The sequence below is a fragment of the Adiantum capillus-veneris genome, chromosome 10, assembly GCF_014529385.1.
Source record: "Adiantum capillus-veneris isolate H3 chromosome 10, ASM1452938v2, whole genome shotgun sequence".
In the NCBI taxonomy this organism is placed as follows: Eukaryota; Viridiplantae; Streptophyta; class Polypodiopsida; order Polypodiales; family Pteridaceae; genus Adiantum; species Adiantum capillus-veneris.
The window spans coordinates 144,157,476-144,168,601 of record NC_140940.1 but is presented as its reverse complement, the minus strand read 5'-3'; positions in this window follow the sequence as shown (position 1 = coordinate 144,168,601).

Genomic DNA, 11,126 nt, shown 5'->3' with positions numbered 1-11,126 from the left:
GTGGATTTGATGTGTGTTTTCATACCTTTAGAGTCAATTATATCGATATGTTCTTCTTGTATTTATGACATTGATAAAAAAACTGCTATCATGGTGATACCTATCTTCCTACTGTGTCTGACCAGTTTTGACTAGCATGTTCCTTTGGATGGTGGTAGGTAAAAACGTAACAGTTTAAATACTGGTTGCAACTTTGATTTTTTTTTTTGCCTCTAAAATGTGTAAGATTTTTCTTGACTACTATATTTTGTTAAATAAAATCGAGACATGTATATACAAGCGTAGCTTGTCACATCATATAGTACATTTAAGACACAATATGTTTTGTACCAAACTATCATGTTGTGTTGTGTCAAGATGTTATGTCACACCACGTTGCATCATGTGTGTTGTTATGTCCCAACATGACTTAGCACGTATAAAAGAATAGTCTTGTTTCAATGATTATAATGTGTCAAAACAAGTCCAATTTTTGGGGTTATGTCTGTTGGGGTATAGGCGCCTGTGCCTTGCCCGGCCGCCCAGAGTCTGGGCGCCCACTGACTTGTATACCTTATACATAGCATAAGTGTATAGGGGGCTGCTCACTCTTCTGAGTCTCCCCACCCATATCTGTGTTGTGTGTCTCCTTCTCTCTCTCTCTCTCACTCTCCGTCTGTGGTGCTCCCCGATCCCCTTCAATTGGTATCAGAGCTATTGGTGACCGCGGAGAGCACGACGGCTTTGAGAGCTTCGAGGCGATAGCTCGCTCGCTCTCGACGGTGGAGTTCGATCGTGGAGTTTCACGGAGAGAGATTTTAGCTTGAGGAGCATTGTCTTTGGAGCTTAGGAGCTTGGTGTGGTCAAGCTTGGTCGAGGAGGCGGTTGCGGCTTCCTTGGTGAGAGGAGCTTTTGAGCTCAGTGGAGCTCGTTAGAGAAGTGCTCGGCGGAGGAGAGCTTGACATTCTAGTGCTTGGATGCTGTTGTGGCAGAGCTCTTGTGTTGGAGCTTGCATTGAGAGGACATTGCATTACGCAGAGTGGAGCAGGAGCAGGTTCAAGACCGTGTGCAGCTCGTTTTTGCCATTTTCGGGCTCTAAAACGCAGTTTTTTGCGTAGCTCCGTCATACAGAGTCAGATCTACATGATCCAGGAGTCTAGGTCAGGGTTTTGGTACGCTCCAGACGCGATGGTGATGTCTATTTGCTGAAATTATGCTTTGAATTACAGAAGGTACAGCAGCAAGTTTATTTGTGCACTCTCGGGTCCCAAAAACACTGTTTTTGGCATAGCTTTCACACCCGGACTCGGATACATATGATCCAGGAGTCTACCTTGGGGTTTTGGCACGCTCCGGACGCACTCGTCATATCAGAATTGTAAAATTCTGAATGCTGAATTTTCTGCAGCAGCAGTTGTTTATTGTGTGTCGAGGATTCCACACATGGTTTGCTCTCAGATGTGAGAGTGATATTTGCTGCAAGTTTCCTCACAGGTGGGAGGATACGATGTATGCCTTATGTGGTTTGATGCTCAGGGAGACTAATGTGATTGCATTTTGAGCTCGGCAATGTATGCCTCGAGCATGTTTTTTGGCAGTCACAGGTAGAGCAGATATTTGTGTACTAGATTTGCAGGTGTTTGCAATGATGTATGCAAAGTGTGGAGATTGGTGCATGCATTTGGAGTGCGGTTTGATGCGCTTTGGTTGCTCATGGTTTTGAGCGTGCAGTCAGTTTGGTTACTAGTTTTGTGGCCGTTTTACTGACGAAACTCTGGCGAAATTTTCCCAGGAGTTTTATGCGCATCATTTATGCGATCTAGGTAGAGATTGCGGGTTGCACTCAACATTTGCGTGCGGTGTTCTCTGCAGGTGGGAGATTTGTGCGCGTGTATGCATCGATACCGCACAGTGTGGGCTTGGTGATTAGCTCACGGGTTTGACAGGGGTACAGTTATCTTGGCACACTCACAGGAGTGAGTATTGTGATGTATGCTTGTGTGGCTACGAGCTAGGTAGCCGGATTCGAGCACTAATGGCTTGAGGTTTTTCAGCAGGTTTCAGCTACAAGTTTACAAGTTTACAGGCAGGTTTGAGGGCTTATTTGGGCGCTGAATTTTCAGCCATTGTTTCCTCTTTGCAGGTGTCCATGTATGGCTGAGTTGTAGGCTGATCTGGGACACATTTGTGACTTGTTTATGCAGCTGTTTAAGAGCTGAATTTTGGGGCTGTTTTGGGGCTGATTTGTAGCCATATCTTACAGCCATATTTGCAGACTTTTGTTTGATGCGATTCGAGCCAGTTTAGGGCTGATTTGGTTGACATTGCGGGAGCTCTATTTTGGAGTGTGTCTCACAGATTTTACATTGTGTTTCTGGCCATATTGGTAGACAGTTTCCAGGTGTTGTTGGTGAGGTGGTTTCGCTTTCTAGTTTGCTACATTGTGCTCATGACAGAGACAGGTGATCGATCAGATTGTGACCTCTCACAGATGCGCATGCTTGATGGGTCAGACTTTGCGGCATGGAGAGAGTGTATGCTTGATGCATTGACACAGCGAGGGTTGCATCGACCATTGAGTGGTGATGCAGGTAGACCTTCAAACATGTCTGACGATCAGTGGCAGGAGCTAGAGGAGATGGCACTATCTACACTCTCTTTGCACCTTGCGGAATCTGTATATGCTCTTGTTATGTATGAGACTACTTCGAGAGCACTTTGGCGCAGATTACATGATATGTATGATAGATCTGAGTCATCACGGACTCGTGTGAGACATGTACATTCACGAGCACGCCGACAGATGACATGTTGGTATTGTGGTCATTCTGGACACGTTAGACGGCGCTGTTTTCGTCGTATGCGACATCGTAGGAGACATGGCAGTCTCAGAGATGTATGTAGTGATGCCATGGACTCAGTTGCTTTGACAGTTGAGGCACATGTAGTGTCGGAGTATACTAGTGACGGGGATGTCACTTTTACCTCGAGCTATGCACGAGATGCTATACATGTGGATAGTGCACTCCCTTCGCAATGGTTGCTAGACGCAGATGCTATGTTTCATGTCACGCCGCATCGTGCATGGTTTTGTAGCTATTCTAGCGGGATACTTGGCAGTGTACGTTTGACCGATGGATCGGTGCATGCGATAGCAGGTGCAGGAGATGTGAGACTGTCATTACCGAGTGGTGCATCTTACTTGTTACGACATGTGCGCTATGTACCAGATTTGACAGTGAGTTTGATCTCGATTGGTCAGCTAAGAGATTGTGGATGTCAGATTTCGCTACAAGAGCAAGATTTTGTGATGCATTTGGGTTCGCTAGTGATTGCGAGAGGTGCCAGGAGTGGTACACGTTACCCATTGCATGTGGATCACACGAGAGACGGTGTTGTCTCCGTGATCACGCAGCCAGGTAGAGAGCGAGAGAGCAGGCGAGTCTCTTTTGCTTGTGCGTTGCAGGATGCTTTGCATGGAGTGCAGAGTAGTGAGCTCGTTGTGCACACAGTTGGGGCACGACTTGAGCAGTCACACAGAGAGGTGACAGACTCAGACATGCATGCTTTGCTAGTGACTGAGCAAAGCAAAGAGTCAGTTGTGCGAGATACTTCTATGCAGGATAGACAGGTAGAGCGGTCTTGCTCTAGTGAGTCACGACAGGAGGACGTTGTGCAAGAGTCTATGCATACGGAGTTAGAGCATGAGAGCTCTAGTGAGTCACAGCAGATTGAGTGGTCATGTTTGCAGTGGATGATTGCAGAGGAGGCTGAGATGTCAGCGATTATGCAGTCATTCCTTTCTATGCTCGACAGTGAGCATGGGGATATAGTTGTGCAGGATATGTCTTCCAGCAGACACCTAGAGCAGCTGGTTTGCTCTGAGGTTGCACGACAGGTTGATGCGTCTTTTGCGGACAGTCAGGAGATGCATGTGGCTGACACGCCTTGTCAGTCAGAGATGCCTATTGCCAGGGACATATATGTTGATGCATGCTCCGTAGAGCTAGCAGGGCCCACTAGCATTGCATCGGCATTCGGTGGTCTCATGTATGAGATGCTGATCTTGAGACCGGATATCGCAGCTACAGTGGGAGCATATGTAGTTGGGGTTGTCAGTCGTTTGTTGACTGATGATGGCATAGTGCACGAGGCAGATATGCAGGTATTGTGTACATACTTGCAGTACGTGTGCGGTACGTCTGGTGGTGTATGGACTTACACGGGAGCAGGACAGTCGGATGCACACGATCACAGCCAGCCAGTGGGCATCGGTTGAGAGCGGTTTTCTCTCACCTTTTTTAGTCTTTAGACTAGGTTCCCTTACTTAAAGGCACAGTCGCCTTTAAGTGGGAGGTTGTTGGGGTATAGGCGCCTGTGCCTTGCCCGGCCGCCCAGAGTCTGGGCGCCCACTGACTTGTATACCTTATACATAGCATAAGTGTATAGGGGGCTGCTCACTCTTCTGAGTCTCCCCACCCATATCTGTGTTGTGTGTCTCCTTCTCTCTCTCTCTCTCACTCTCCGTCTGTGGTGCTCCCCGATCCCCTTCAATGTCACCTCTACACACACAGATGCATATATACATGTACATATAACTCTCTCTATCTCTCTCCATTTATTTTAAATGAACGTGTTTTAAAACTCTTTCAAACACGTGTTTTAAGTTATTTTTCTATATTGATGTCATGAGTGAAGGTATTCTAACAAGCATGGATAAAGAGGATCAGAAATTACATTGAGTGAATCGAGAAAAGCAACAAGGAAGTCACGAACCTATTTTAATTAGGTTGATGTAGAAAAGATTTTGAGTGCAACCAAACTTCTCTATAATGATGCACAGGATTCTTGTCATTTTTTTGAGTGAGGAGACACTCAAGATCCTTACTGATCAAAGAGGACCAACATTAATGTACAAGGAGTAAGTAGAATTGTGCGCTGAAGACTTATCAAAATAATTAGATATTTAATCAGTCGGGTAGAGCTAAGAATCAAAGTCAGCACAAGCTTTCAAATTTGGCACATGTGGATATGGCAAGAGTGCTTTTACAAAGACACGCGTCGGTGTACAAAAGATGACACCATACTACAATCAAGTGGCCACTTTTTTTGTATAGCAGGTCTATTAGTTTTATATACTACAATGATAAGTCGGCTGAAATTATATACCTAATTAGACGTCATTAGTTATGAGGGAAATTCATAGAAAGTAGAGGCAAGAAGACACATGGTTGGTAGTCCATGCAAGAGAACTCTTGCCCTTCCATAAGAAGATCAAGCTACAATGGATACTCTTGATGAGAAAGGTCAATATTTTGCATAACTTAGAGTGAACACAACTAGTGTAATACAAATTCAAGCTACAATTATAGCACAATAGCTATAATAGATACTTTGAACAACAAGAAGAGATTGATTAGTGCTAGAACATTGGTCGAATATGGCTACCGCATATGCTTAGGCAATCATTCATGGAAGGTGTGCAAAGGATATCTTATGGTTTCAAGAGGGCTAAAGATTGATACGTTGTCTTCTTTGCATGTGTCTAGTGTGTGAGATTAAGTTATCTATGTGACGGTGCAACCATAGCATCATTGAAAGAGGCATTTAGGGTTGTTTTCCCAAGATATACAAGCTCACATTTTATAAGATGAACATTTGGGACATTAGGATGCTTGAATTATGCAAGCATTTAGACGTTCGAGTATCACTCCATCTTTTGATCCTATCATGCTACCAAGTTGTGGCGAATTTTCATGCTTTGTAGATGATGTGTCTAATGGTGAACAGGGTAAGCAAGAGAAGGATATGTAGTTAAAGATGGATTCTTTGGGGCCAAGTTTATGGCAGGCTAGGTGCTGTTGTAGATCTAGATTTACAATGGGCTAGGTTATGTTGGTCCAAGTTTTTGGTTGTAGCGCGGATAATGTGTTGTGCTCTCAACAGTGTGGGTGCCCCTCAGTGCAATGTGCGTGACAATCTCACTCAAACAAATGGAAACTCTCTCAAAGAGAATGAAACACAGTAATGAAACACAGGAACAATGGATAACAACAGAGACACAACAGTGGACCAGAACATGTGGACTCGACTAGCTCAAAGAACCATGTACAGACTCTGGCGTGGCAGCACACTCAGCTCCAGCCCAGGACTCACAGGTACAAATGGGGTGTCGAGGCTCAGATGTGCAGGGATGGTGAAGCAGTGCTCTGTGTAAGACTCGCTCCAGATGACTACGTACAAGATAATCATGTGAAGCAGATGATGATAATGACCCAACGGCCCATAAATGTCAGCCACCTAAGCAAATCTCCAAAGTGAGTGGTGGTGGTGACCTGGCCACGATGTCCACTAGACCACCGTCCGTATCCTGCCACGTGTCACTGCCCAACCCAGCCCAAGAGAGTCCGTCCAGTGTGAACCAGACCCGACGGTTCACACCAGACCAACTTTACTAACTGAGTGTCTTGTGAAAGTGACACTGTAGCCTGCTACATTGGTAGGCCAAGTTTATGGGGGATGAGGGTTGTGGAGGGCAACAGTGAGCATCATTAGATACTTGGATGGGACAAGGATTTAGTGCACTTTCTTTGGGCTAAAATAATGTGTATGTCATGGGCTTTAGGGTGTCTATGGTATCGTGTGATGTGTCACTTCATCATGGAATCTCTTGAGGATGAGCAGATTCAGCTTCTTAGAGTTCACATAGATGATAGGCATGCAAGTCAAGCTTATCTTCCAGTCGATTTTGATGGGCATTGGTTCATATATCCACATTGGTTCTTCTCTTTCCCTTAAAATCAATTGTCCTTTAAGTGGGAGATTGTTGGAGTAAAGTCAATCGGGCACCCCACTTATATGTATATTATTACATTCATATATAATTGAGGAGATAAGAAGATTAGGGTGAACTTGCACCCACAACCTCTCTCTCTCTCTCTCTCTCTCTCTCTCTCTCTCTCTCTCTCTCTCTCTCTCTCTCTCTCTCCAATGGAGAAAGGCCCGCAAGGAACATGCAGTTTATTTTTCAAAAAAATTCAGGTAGGCAAGGAAAACATAAACATGGAGATTAGCATCTTGAGGAGGAGTATGTGCCCTCTAGGCACATGAGGCACCCTGCAACATCAAGCCTCACCACTGCTTATGAATCTTTTTATTTATAGCTTTATTTTAAGAATTCACTTTGGGCATTTACACACCATGTGATCGCCCACCAAACCATGCAATAGATGGTTGGGGTGGGTTACACATAAGCCATCCTCTAAGAATAACTTTTGAAAAAGTGTGTGCATTGTCATCACGTGCGATGTAGCCTAATGGTTCTCACACTTAATAGTTGACATGGGGTCTATGGTTCAACCATTAGGCAATGCCTTACAGTTTTGAGTGAGGTAATTGTGCGGTCCAAAATTTTGGATGCGGCCCTTTTTATGGAGCAAATCAACAACTCCCATTTATTCTCCATGCAAGCACACACACCTAGCACCCATATATATGGCGCATGGTGTGTAAACACCCTTAGCCTCTTGCCTAGCATATATTATCATGGGTTGAAAGGTTGACTTTTTATTCGACCACCAATGAACACATTTACAAAGTTTCTTCTCATGCCATTGTTAAATTGCTCTAGAGCTCAAAGGAACGACATCAATATGGTCAAGTCCAAGTTACAAATGCAATGAAGAGTTTTTGCAAAAGAGGCTTTGCCTTATTTGAGTTTTTGAAAGATTGCATTATCAATAAAATTACTGCAGATTTCTTTATCACTTAAGCCTCTGAGTTATACAAAATGCTAGTCTCTGATCCATGCCCCAATACCTAGTGAGAAATGCTATGCAAGCTCAGAGAACCATGTCACTGATAGGGATAATATAACATTGCCTCTTAACCTCATCTCAAGCTATGTTTATGGTAGTATGTGATTTGTTTTTGGGGGGCCAGGGATGGGGTTCAAAAAAAGCATAAGACTTGTATTAATAGAAGAGGGCATACAAAATGAAGGAGCTCACATAGGGGGGAGTTACATATCCCGAGCGAACAAAACTGAGCGATACATTTTTTTGAGCAAATCTTGTCAAAAACTTGACACAAATGTGTACTTGCTTAAGTTATCTAGGCCAATAAAATGCACTAAAAGTAACATACACAAATTGGCCATCAAAGGTAGGAACAAATTGGGCATCAAAGGTAGGAACAAAATTTCAATCCATATGGGATTGGGGAGGCTTGAAGAGTGAGATGATTAGTGTGGTGAAGGAGCCTTGACATGGAGATAGAGGTTCCATTTGCATGCTCACCGACTCCAACGTAACGGTAAGTTAACAAAACCACATCCAAAAGTTGGCCCATGGCTCATCACAAATGTGGTCTTATCCATACGGGTAGCTATAAAAGCAACCTAATGTCCAGCATATGAGCAAAGAAATAAATACCAAAAAGGGTGCAAGACTTTGGGGCTAGTGCATCTGGAAACTCTATTACTACAACTTGCGACAAGGATCTTCTTTGCAACACGTTCGTGGCTTGGCATCTACTGGGTGTATGTATTACATAAGGTCCGTGAGCATTGTTCATGAGATTCATTATGAGAACCCTTTGTATGGAAATGGCCTATTAACTTTGGGAGTAGCAAAAATTAGAGAAAGTACTTTTGGGAAATTACTTTGAGAGCATAGCAGGGAACTTAATTGATGGTAGCATAGCATTTAGTTAACTTGGCATGAACAATACTTTTGCAACAGAGAGAGTTTAGAGAACATGACAATAGTTGAGGACATGATTTATGTGGATCCGGTCCCCCCTCCAAGAGGCATTTGTATTATAGTTTCTCCCATCAATAGAGACATCTTACAATACAATCTTTGTGTTCCTTGTGACCTAGGTAATGCAATGAATATGGAAATATTCATGCATCAAGAGCATAACATAAACTTTGTGAAAAACATTAACTATCCCAAGCCTCAGCCCCAAGACCTCAAACACCTTCGAAGGTGGAGAGAGCTAGCAGCAGGGAATGAGGGTAGGGAAGAGGAAGAAGAAACATTTCATAGGAGAAAGAATTAATTACTCACTTATCATCACTCTTCTTGATAGATGGAGAAGATGGCAAGCTTAAGCATTGAAGCATGGCTCTTGGTTGGATTTGCATTCCATAGCCAAGAGTGTTGGTGTAGGCTCTCAACCTCTCTACTTGCTTGGAGAAGGAGAGGGAGCTCTTGCACTTTGCATTTCCCACAATGAGAGTGTGTGTGGGAGAGTATACCCCTCAAGCAACCCCCTAGCATGCTTTGGTTGACCCCCCCTTGTAGCTCATGCTTGAAGCTCATTGGACTCCTCCATGCCTAGTCAATCACAAGCAGGGGCATATCAAGCAACAAGGGTAGCCTTGGGACAAGTGTCCCCCTTTCCCCTTTGAGAGAGAGGACTTGATAAATGCTAAAACAATCAATTAAATTAACTAATTTATCATTGGACCCTTTGAGAGGCCATCCAATAGGCTTTAGGCTCACCATGAGGACAACATGAAGAGGAGATTAACAAGTGTCCCTTTTGCCTTCTTTGTACCAAGCTTGCCTTGTGTGAGGGTGTGTGTGTTCTCTCTCTACCCCCCTCTTGTAGGGCTCACCCCCTCCTTGTAGGAATAGATGTTGACTTTTGCACACCGTACCCCCAAGCACCTTAGTCAGCAAGCATGACAAAGCACCTCAAGCCTTGGTAGTGTTCCCGCAAGCACCTCAGGCAAGCACGACAAGCACCTCAAGCTTGGGCCGAGTTCCCACCTCAAGCTCAGCCCTAGCTTACCTAAGATCAAAGGACTTTTTAACACTACCTTTGGAGGTCTTTAATGAAGTTAACCCTAAGGTCTTTTAAGCTCCATTAGCTAGTCTTGCTCTTTGATAGACCGTGGACCCCTTTACCATTGGCCCCATGTTGAGATAGATCTGAGAGCACATTTCTATATTCTAACCCTTGTTCCCGTTTATTCTCCCACGTTTAATGATCAGTTTAATATGAGAAAAGCATTTGGGTTGGTTAGATATTAGATTTTATGACATTATCTCTCTCTTGAAATCATAGTCATCCTCGACTATGAGGTAGAAGAGATAAAGCCTTAGTCATTAGTCAATCTTGCTTAGCGGATAGAGGATCCCTTTTTACCCACGATGGATGACTAATCCATTTGGTGCTTGGGAGACATAGTTGCCGCAAGCATGTTGGCTCCTTAGTCCAATTCATTCTCCCAAAGTAGAGAGACAAATTCTACTTGGTGTTTGAGAGATGTCATCATCGCAACCATGATTCTAAGCATGCATACTATTTAAATTTGTGCACAATAAAAAGAGAAACTAGTCTTATAAGACAAAAACATTAGTCATTTAAAAGAAATTTGTACATTTACTTACTTCAATGAAGCATTGTAAGCATTGACAAGGTTCATACCATCCTTAAGTTGTATTCCTTGCATCCATCTAGCATCATTAAAAGGATAATTTTTGAACTTAATAAGATACATCAGATGATCTTACCATGTCGTAGTACCTTGTCTTCATGCCAAAGGATAGCTTCCGATTGTAGCACCTCTTCTTGGTCTTCAACTTTGGGAGGGTCTTCAATAATTGGTTCACTTGGTGGCTCTCCTTTGTAGGGCTTAAGTAGGCTCACACTCCTGCTCAAGTTTTCCACCCATGTATAAACCTTTATGAATCACTAAATCATTCCAAAAAAAAGAAAAAAGATTTTGAGATTGTCTGCTCATTAATTTACTACCATGGCAAGTGTCCCTTTTCTCACATTCAGTGGACAAGAAGGAAGAAGACATCACCACTGATTTTTTGGATAACTTTGACATCGCTTGTGTGGTTTCCAATAAGGATGACAACGCCTCGCGGCTACGAATCTTTCCTCTACTGATGAAAGTAGAGGCCAAGTCTTGGTACAAATCTTCGCCCCAAGCTACCAAGGATGCATGGGACTTACTACGTGCTGCATTCATGAAGAGGTTAAGTGGAGGCACAACCTCCTCAGAAAAGTTATGGTAGTTGCTGACATAGTTAAAGCAGGGAGGTCTGCTAGAGTATGCCACTTACAAATCCAAGTTTGTGGATTTGTGGGAGTGATGGGTTGCTTCATTGGAGAAAGGTGAAGGA